The sequence below is a fragment of the Tupaia chinensis genome, unplaced genomic scaffold, assembly GCF_000334495.1.
Source record: "Tupaia chinensis unplaced genomic scaffold, TupChi_1.0 Scaffold000045_1, whole genome shotgun sequence".
Lineage (NCBI taxonomy): Eukaryota > Metazoa > Chordata > Mammalia > Scandentia > Tupaiidae > Tupaia > Tupaia belangeri.
Window position 1 is genome coordinate 6,798,461 of NW_006159501.1, and position 8,707 is coordinate 6,807,167.

The 8,707-nt window shown below is 46.0% G+C and overlaps 1 long non-coding RNA gene across 3 annotated transcripts in view; it reads left to right on the forward strand.

Annotated features, from left to right (window-relative positions):
* Nucleotides 1-3,897: 3,897 nt before the first annotated feature.
* Nucleotides 3,898-8,707, forward strand: part of LOC102488016 (uncharacterized) — an 11,579-nt gene continuing 6,769 nt past the window's right edge. For 2 of the 3 annotated variants that reach the window (XR_333339.1, XR_001370692.1), the window contains exons 1-2: nt 3,898-4,255; nt 6,871-7,249. This is a non-coding gene — a long non-coding RNA (uncharacterized LOC102488016). The remainder of the gene's footprint in view (nt 4,256-6,870; nt 7,250-8,707) is intronic. The other variant, XR_333340.1, reaches the window with a different exon arrangement.

The following is an 8,707-nucleotide window of genomic DNA, read 5'->3' on the forward strand; positions in this document are numbered from 1 at the left end:
TGATGACTGCAGCGAGCTGTATGGGCACAGCTGGGTACTACTTCATAGTATGTTCATTCTACTCACCGGGGTTTATGCCTAGGGTCAGACTTGGATACATGTGTAGGTTTGTGTCAGCTGTGCTAGCTAATGGATTTATTTAGACTAATTAAGTTCATTGGCATAACAATTGAATGGGGGGGGGGGGAGGAAGGTATGAAGGGCAACCATGGATGCCAGGGACAATGGGGGAGGAAGATGGGACATAGCAGAGGGTGGGGGATGGGGAATCAGGGATGGCAAGACAAAGGGCAAGGTATGCAGGATGTAAGAATTGGAAAATTATTTGCTGAGAACATGTATGTGGATGTGCTTAATTGAGCCAATGCACAGTGTATTTTGGATGGAAAATTCATTTGTGTGTTGTGATGGTGTAAAGTGAATTAATAAAAAAAAAGAAAATTATCTGCTGATGATAATGTATATGATAATATCTTTGACTGAACTAATATACAGTGTATTCATACTGGGAAAATGTATTTTGTATGCTGTAAAGATGTACAGTGATTGAATGTTAAAAAATTAGAAAATAAAGAAAGAAGAGGAAAAAATAAGAATTTGCCCCACGATATAGACCATAGTCTTTGTGAATTTATCCTTTAACAAGACTAAAGTTCAGACCCTAAAGCATGGAAAATTATCTTCAATACTTACTACTTTGTAAAACATCTTGGTGGTCTAACAGTGGATTTTGCCTGGACTTTGCATTCACAATCCTATTTGGAATTTCAACATTAATCATATTTGTTGTAAATATCCTCCCCCACATCTTTTTGTCTAGAAAACTCCTACTCATTCTTAAAAACTTGACAAAAATAGTACATAACCATTCCTGACTTTTCTAGGTTAGAATTAACTGCTTTCTCTTTTGTAACCATATATATTATATACATTTTTCTGGTCAGTATGCATTGCAGTAGACATGTTTATCTCTGAGGCCAGATTCTGTGCTCTGTGAGGGAAGTGATGAGATCTCTTCTTTTTTTTAAGTGCCTTGAAAACAACAGGTGTCCAATAACCATTGGTGAGTTAATAAACAAGATAACATAAAATCTAGTGTTTTATTCTAATTTGTTGCAATAAATCATTTAAATTAATTTAAAGCAACTACAGAAAAGTTCTTTCAATTTTCTGTAACAAGAGCTGATTGCCTAAACACTCCCAAAATACAAAATTGAGGAAAGAAGGGGAAAAAAATCCCAACTTTTTTTTTGAGAGGTTTTTGCTATAGAGCATGTGTACTTGCCAAAAAGACAGAGACAGAGAGACAGAAAGCGAGAAATCACCCCCCAGAGAGGATGACCATATCACAATCCCTTCTCCTCCATTCTCCTCTCAGGATCTCGGGCATGCACGCACACGTGCCCAGCATGAGTTTAAGCCACCAGGTCCATGACTCAAACCATGGTTGACTACATAGGAATTCAGCAACATAGCCATTACACCAACCGCTGGTCCCAAAAATTCCATTTTTTATAATGATATAAAAAGCACAAGTTGGGACCAGCAGTTGGCATAATGGCTATATAGTCAACTGAGTCCCAGACCCTGTGGCTTAAACTCACACCGAGCACGTGTGTGTGTGTGCACCCAAGATCCCAAAAGGAGAATGGAGAAGGGATTGTGGTGGCCAACCCCTTGGGAGGGGGGTGATTTCTTGCTTTCTGTTTCTCTGTCTCTCTCTTTCTGGCGAGTGCACATACCCTATAGCAAAAAACCTCTCCAAAAAAAAATTGTTTTTAAATAAGCACAAGGTTTGAAGTTATATTACAGATTGACCTCTGTTACCTTCCTTGACTCTGAATTTCATTCACCATAACATAGGGATACAGCTGCCAGAAATTGAATAATATAAAAATAAAGCAGATAGTGGGACCAGCAGGTGGTATAGTGGTTAAGGCGTTTGACTCCCCCATGGTTGACTGTGGTTCAAGTCTCAGACAAGAGGGCTTGAAACTCAACTCTGGGTGAGTGTGTGAGTGCCCAAAATCCTGAGAAGAGAATGTAAGAGAAGGGACTGCAGCATGGCCATCCCCTAAGGGGGCAATTTCTCACTTTCTCTCTGTCCATCTCTATCTAGCAAGCGCACATGCCCTGTATCAAAAATCTCTTCAAAAAAACTTTTACAAAGCAGATAGCAAAGGCTGTGAGCACAGGAACTCACTAGCAGGAGCTCGATAAATGTTAATTCCCTTTTCTTCCAGCCCCATGAAGACACCTTCCTGAAAGCCATGATTAGTCAACACTTTATACCAAGACTTTGTTCCTCCACTTCCTAAGGAATTAGTCCAACCTTCCAATGATCAGAACTCTCCCCTATCTGAAGTTCCCCAAAACAGAAGCAAAGAAAAATGCAGAGGTCAGTTAGCTACCAGTAGCAGTTTAGTTTTAACTAAAGTGAGAGAGAAGAGTAGGTCTCAGGACTAAAGAGACAACCCCAAAACTGTGTTTTAACAACTACACGAACACCCAGGGAAGCCAGTGAGCTTGCTGGGCTGGGGAGAAACTCAGTGTCTCTAGGAAGAGGAAGTCACATGGCAGCCAGGCCAAAAGCATGTAGTGTGGGGATCACTGTATCTGGGAACATCATGGGGTCAAAGGGTCACCCCATTCCTGGACCACAAAAGATATCCTGTTCTCTTGGTCCTGGACACAATAATAAAATGGCTTCTGCTGTTCTGGACAAATTTAGAGATGGGAAGGGAGACGAGGGAAAAGCCAGGAACATTTCCAAGTCCATTTCCTCCCAGAACATATTCTTTGACGTCCAAGTTGGCAGATTGAAGAAATAGCAATCCTTGAAGCATGCTGTCTGTGACACGGATGAACTCCGCCTTCACTTCTTGAATGCTTCAAGATGTATCTTTATAACAACAAACTAAAATGAAGATTAATGGGCAGGGAGAGACACAGAGCCAAATCTCACCCCAACAGGAACCATTGCATGGAGCCCAGAGCAGCCAGGGAGTTTGCCTGGGAGGGTTGCCGAGACGGCTGTCAGAGCAGCAGTGGAAGGAATCCCTCTCCTTTGGGCTGGGACAACTTCCCTCTCACCTCCCAGAGGAAGACACGCAATTCCTAGGATAGCATCAAAGTGTCCTTCAGCCCAAGGTCACAGATGGCTCTGTCCAGTTCTGCTTCCGTTTATACACAATGAAGTGAGGACGCCAAGGCAGTTTAACTGAAAATGACAAGGGTGTGTCCAAAGGTAGATTTGGCCCAATGAAACTCGTTCCACATCTGCTGTCAAAGTTTTGAGTTTCCCACTGATTTGAATCCACGTACTCAATGAGACGAAGCTTAGGGGCAAGGAAGGGGAGAATTAGAGACGCAGATATGAAATTTCATACAAGGGAGCATGCCATGAAGCCAGAGGATACTGGCCTCAGAACCTAGCTACACCACCACCGACTGCGTGATCTTAGGCAGGTACTTTAACTCCCTGAGCCTCAGTCTCCTGTTCTGCAGAAGCCTGACATTATCCTTCCCTCAGAGCTGTTGTGCGTACAAATGAGATGACATATGCAAAGGTGCATCACAAGCCCTGGCGTGTAGTCGGAACTCACCAAATGTTAGTTTTCTTCCTTTCCAAATTACCTTTTTAGAATTTCTGAATGTATTCATGCTGAGAAGTACGGTTGAGAAGGGTGTCTTCAATTATACTTTACTGAGAATGTGAAACATATGGGAGGATGCTATTGATCCCAAGCTGCCAAAATTATTTTTGTGGAAGGAAAATTCAAAATCCCTCCAGATCTACACTGCGCTCTTAGCCGCAGGTGCACCTAGGAAGTCTTTGACACTATTCAGTTGAATATATTCATTATGACATAAATAGAATTCGGGGAGCTACTGCATTCAGGTTGGAGCTGTGAGTGGCACCATCTTCGGCAGCATCACTCCATGGGTATATATCAACACATTTGAAAATGTCAGACAAGAAGAGGAAGTTTTCTCTCTGGGATTTGAACACCTGGAGTGAGAAAATCTCACAGAAAGGTGATGGCAGAGAAAGAAGAGAATGATTCTTATTCTTCCTGTAGAATATATTTGAGCACCGCCGAGCAAAGCAATAGATCTTCCTTGTAATATTTGATAGATACTAGTAAATGGCCTTTTTTCAATAATTCGTGGAGCATATTTGCATTGAAGTGGCATGTTTCTTATATATACAGAGGTAAAGAACATTATATACTTCAACGCCGTCTGCTTCAAGGTAGGTAGTTACTGGGTGCTATGAAATTAAGATGTCGGTGTACTGTGAGGGGAAGAGAATCAGGGGAGAAAACGAACATTTGTTGATATTTCTACATGCCTGGAACAGTGTTTGGCAGGTACAGACATTGTATCACTTGAACTTCACAGCATCTTTGTGAAGTCAGTATTACTGTTTCATCTTAGAGAGAAAGAAATTGGGTCCAGTGAAATTAATAACTGATGATAGGGGTTGGATTTGAGTGCAGATTTGTCTGACTCCACAATCTGTCCTCTCCCGCCTGACTCAGTTCCTGTTCAAGGACTTGGGACAGGCTCTAGGCCAGCCATTCCTCACTCTAGAGTTGAAGACTCTCCAGGCCAGGGAGGCGACGTGTACTGCATTAGGTCAGGAAAGCCATCTTGAAGATTGAACCAGAATGGAATCCAACTTCTCTAAATGCCAGCCTGGTTCCTCTTCCTCTGTGTGTCCCTAGTTTAAAAGGCCACTGGACATGGGCATTGCAAAACTGTCCCTCCCCAGCCATCTCTAGCTCAGGGAGTGGAGGTGCCTTCAGAGCATCTTGGAGATGCTCCTCCTGCAACTGATACTTCAGCGTATCCTGTTACCTCAACTTTCAAAAACTACCTCTAATCCAACCACGTCCCACTCTGCACCGTGACCACCCACTCCAAGCTTCCACTGGCAACTTGTGCCTGGTTGTTAGAGCTTCTTACGGGTCCCTCGGCTGCTACTCAGTGCTCCAGATGCTCTATTCTCTGCACAGCAGCTTGGAAAAGATTTCCTTCACTCTCTCACTCATGCATTCACTCAACAAATATGTTTGAGCTCCTGTTGTGTGCTAGGCACTGTTTTAAGCAGGAATTCAGTGGTGATAAAAGTAAACTAGAATCCCTAACCTTTTAATAGGCTTTTTAACAGCAGAAGCAGGAAAAAAAAAAAAAAAGGTAACTATCTAAACAGGGAGTACATTATACAGTGATGCCCACCACGAAGCAAAGCAAAGCAGGGAAGAGTGAAGTTTAGACCTTCCCTGAGATGGTCTCCCTACAAATCTATGGATCCTCCCCCAGGACCTCCAGAGACAGGCAGCCCTGTCTACTCCTCGCTTTTGGTTACAGCTCGGAGAATCTAGTTTCAGGCTTCTGCCTCCAGAACTGTGCATGAATATATTTCTGTTGTTTTAACCCACCATGTTTCTGATCATATGTTACAGCAGCCCAAGGGAACTAAGAGCCCCTGACTGCTCACTTCTTGCTGTCCCCACAACCTGCATCTATTCCCTGGCCAATGGCCCACCTGGGGCCCCTCCTTCCCTCCCTCCCAGCTCTACCTGCAGCCTGAGCCCTCATCTCTCTAGAGCTTACACTTCCTTCTCTGCTCCTTTCCTTCTCACCCTTCCCAGTTCTTGCCATCCCCAGAAATCCCTTCCCCAGTAGCTACTCCCAAGGGCACCCCCTCCCCGCCTGTTTGAGACAACAACGGGCTGGAAGCCTCCTCCAGCAGCATCACAAATCTTCATTAGGCCCGATCTAAACAGGGAGTACATTATACAGTGATGCCCACCACGAAGCAAAGCAAAGCAGGGAAGAGTGAAGTTTAGACCTTCCCTGAGATGGTCTCCCTACAAATCTATGGATCCTCCCCCAGGACCTCCAGAGACAGGCAGCCCTGTCTACTCCTCGCTTTTGGTTACAGCTCGGAGAATCTAGTTTCAGGCTTCTGCCTCCAGAACTGTGCATGAATATATTTCTGTTGTTTTAACCCACCATGTTTCTGATCATATGTTACAGCAGCCCAAGGGAACTAAGAGCCCCTGACTGCTCACTTCTTGCTGTCCCCACAACCTGCATCTATTCCCTGGCCAATGGCCCACCTGGGGCCCCTCCTTCCCTCCCTCCCAGCTCTACCTGCAGCCTGAGCCCTCATCTCTCTAGAGCTTACACTTCCTTCTCTGCTCCTTTCCTTCTCACCCTTCCCAGTTCTTGCCATCCCCAGAAATCCCTTCCCCAGTAGCTACTCCCAAGGGCACCCCCTCCCCGCCTGTTTGAGACAACAACGGGCTGGAAGCCTCCTCCAGCAGCATCACAAATCTTCATTAGGCCCGTAATGACCATGAATGTGCTGGAACGGCCGCGGTCTGCAACCAGCCTTGTTAGTGGCAGCATGATGGATGGCAGCCCCGCCGCCTGCCCCCCTTCCCATTGCCACGGCTTTGGTGGTGAATTTTATGAATGAAGAAACTGATGGAATTGCTGGTGGGAAGAACCCAGCGCCTGGCCAGGGGTGGTCTGCAACCGCCTATTCTAGAGTAGACAGAGCTGCCCCTGGGAATGGCAGGAGATGCTCCTCGGCAAATCTCCCTCTGTCTGCCCAGACCAGGCTGGGAGGAAGCCCGGAGCCTTGCCAGTAAAACATGGGGCACTCAGTGAAATCTAGAATTCAGTTAAGGAAAAAAAATTAGCCACCACATAGCTGCACTAAAAATGTTTATCTGCAATTCAAATTTAACTGGGTGTCTTGGTTTCTGTTGTTGTTCACTCTGGTAGCCCTAAACCTGGCTTGAGTCTCCCCTGGCAACACTGGTCAGTGCCCTTTACTTACACCTCCCACAGGGCACCCGTCCTCAGCCCTGGGAGCAGCACCAGACAAGAGCCAAGGAGGCTGGCATTACAAGCATTTGTGAGAATTCTAGACAGCTCAGCCAGGAGGCTCACCAACTGAACTGAGGCCGAGGAAGAGGACTGACGTGCTGTGAAAACCAAGGCACAAAGAAGATGGCTTTGTGGTACAGTTCATCGACTCGGCAGCACATGCTCCACGCAGCACGGCCAGCACAGAGCTGAGAAAAGTGCAGGCTCTGAACTGAGGGAGGTGCAGAGGAGGCTACAGAATTTTCCACTCCTGTAAGTCTGGCCTCACCTTCGGTCACCAACATACCTTCCCTGCACCCCTCCCACCTTGAAATCAGCTCCCTCACCTGCAGTGTCCCCAGTAAGTATTTAGGTGACTTCGCTGGCCTTTGTTTTAAGCTCTGTTGCCTCTCCTTGGGTTGTGGCCCTCTATAAACTTGGTTCTTCTCAGGTCCCCAGCACCCCCACCCCGCTGTCACCTTCCTGGCTGTAACACCGCAGACTGAAAGAGGAGCAGCTCCTCCCACTGCCATTGACTGTCTGCTGTGTGCCTCCCAGGGAAGACCAAACCCACTGGGATAACAGCAGAAATCCCCAAGGTCTGCACGGTCCCCCCTCATCTCCCACCTGCCCACACACGGCACCCGATACTGCAGGCACCGTAGTAGGAGTTGATTCTGGAAAGTGTCCTTTGTAGGTTCCTTCCTCCTGCTCCTCTTCAGGAATCTGAGCTCCCAAGGAATTTGGTTAAACCTTCATTACCAACTTAGCTCAGGGTGGCCTAGGAGAGAGCTCTCCATGAACCACAGGAGGATGTTTACTCAACCCCTTCCCAGCAGCTAAGGTTGGACGGCTTGGTCTGCTTGGGTAAGCTCATGTCGGGCAGGGAGAAGTGCTCAGGATACTCTGGCCTAGTTCAGAAAGCCCTCTCACCTCGGTCCGAGCCACAAGTGATTCCAAAACTGCCCTAAGGCCAACCTAAGTTGCATAGTCCATAGCATACTAGACTGCACGTGACTGCTGGAAGTCAGGTGGCCGACTGCAAGTCAGATCCCCAGGTGGGTCTGAAAACACACTGAGCACATGTCAGCACCTAAGATACTGATGAGCTCGAGGTCTGGGGAAAGGAGATCACAGTGTGACAAGACCGTGTTGAAGGTTTTCTCTCACTCTTAAAAAAAAACTCTTTCCTTACACATGTGCACTCTCTACCAGAAAGAAGGAAGAGAAAGGACAGAGGGAAGGATGAAAGAAAGGAAAGGAAAAGATAGATAAAAGAAAAGGAGAGCAGAAGAGAGAAGAGAGGAGAATAAAAAGAAGACAGAAGAAAAAAAGAAATAAAAAAAAGGAAAAGGCCAAGATTACATGGCTAGCAAGAGATGGGTCTGGGTTTCAAAGCTAGGCAACCCAGCTCCTAGAGCCCAGCTCCAGATCTGGGGCCTTCAACTGCTCTGTGATATAGCAACCTAGAAGGTTCTTACCATGGGGTGTCTGTACGGTTAGGATCAGGAAGAGGAATTCACGTTCTGCTTCTTAAGGCTGTGGACATGTAACTATCTCTGAGATGATGCTAAAACTCTGCAGGCCCCCAATTTTCTTCCAAGTGTTCCCTTCAATACCTTCATCTTCCTGCCTATATTAAGGTAAGTGGATTATAATGAATCACAAACAAATCTCTGTGACTCAACATGGCAAGTGTTTGTTGCTGTTCATTTCCACATTTCAGTGTGAAGAGCTTTGATCTAAGCAGTCACTTGGAAACCCAGGCCTCTTCCATCTTGTGGTTCCAACGTCCTGTAAGTGTTTGGAATTCCCTACA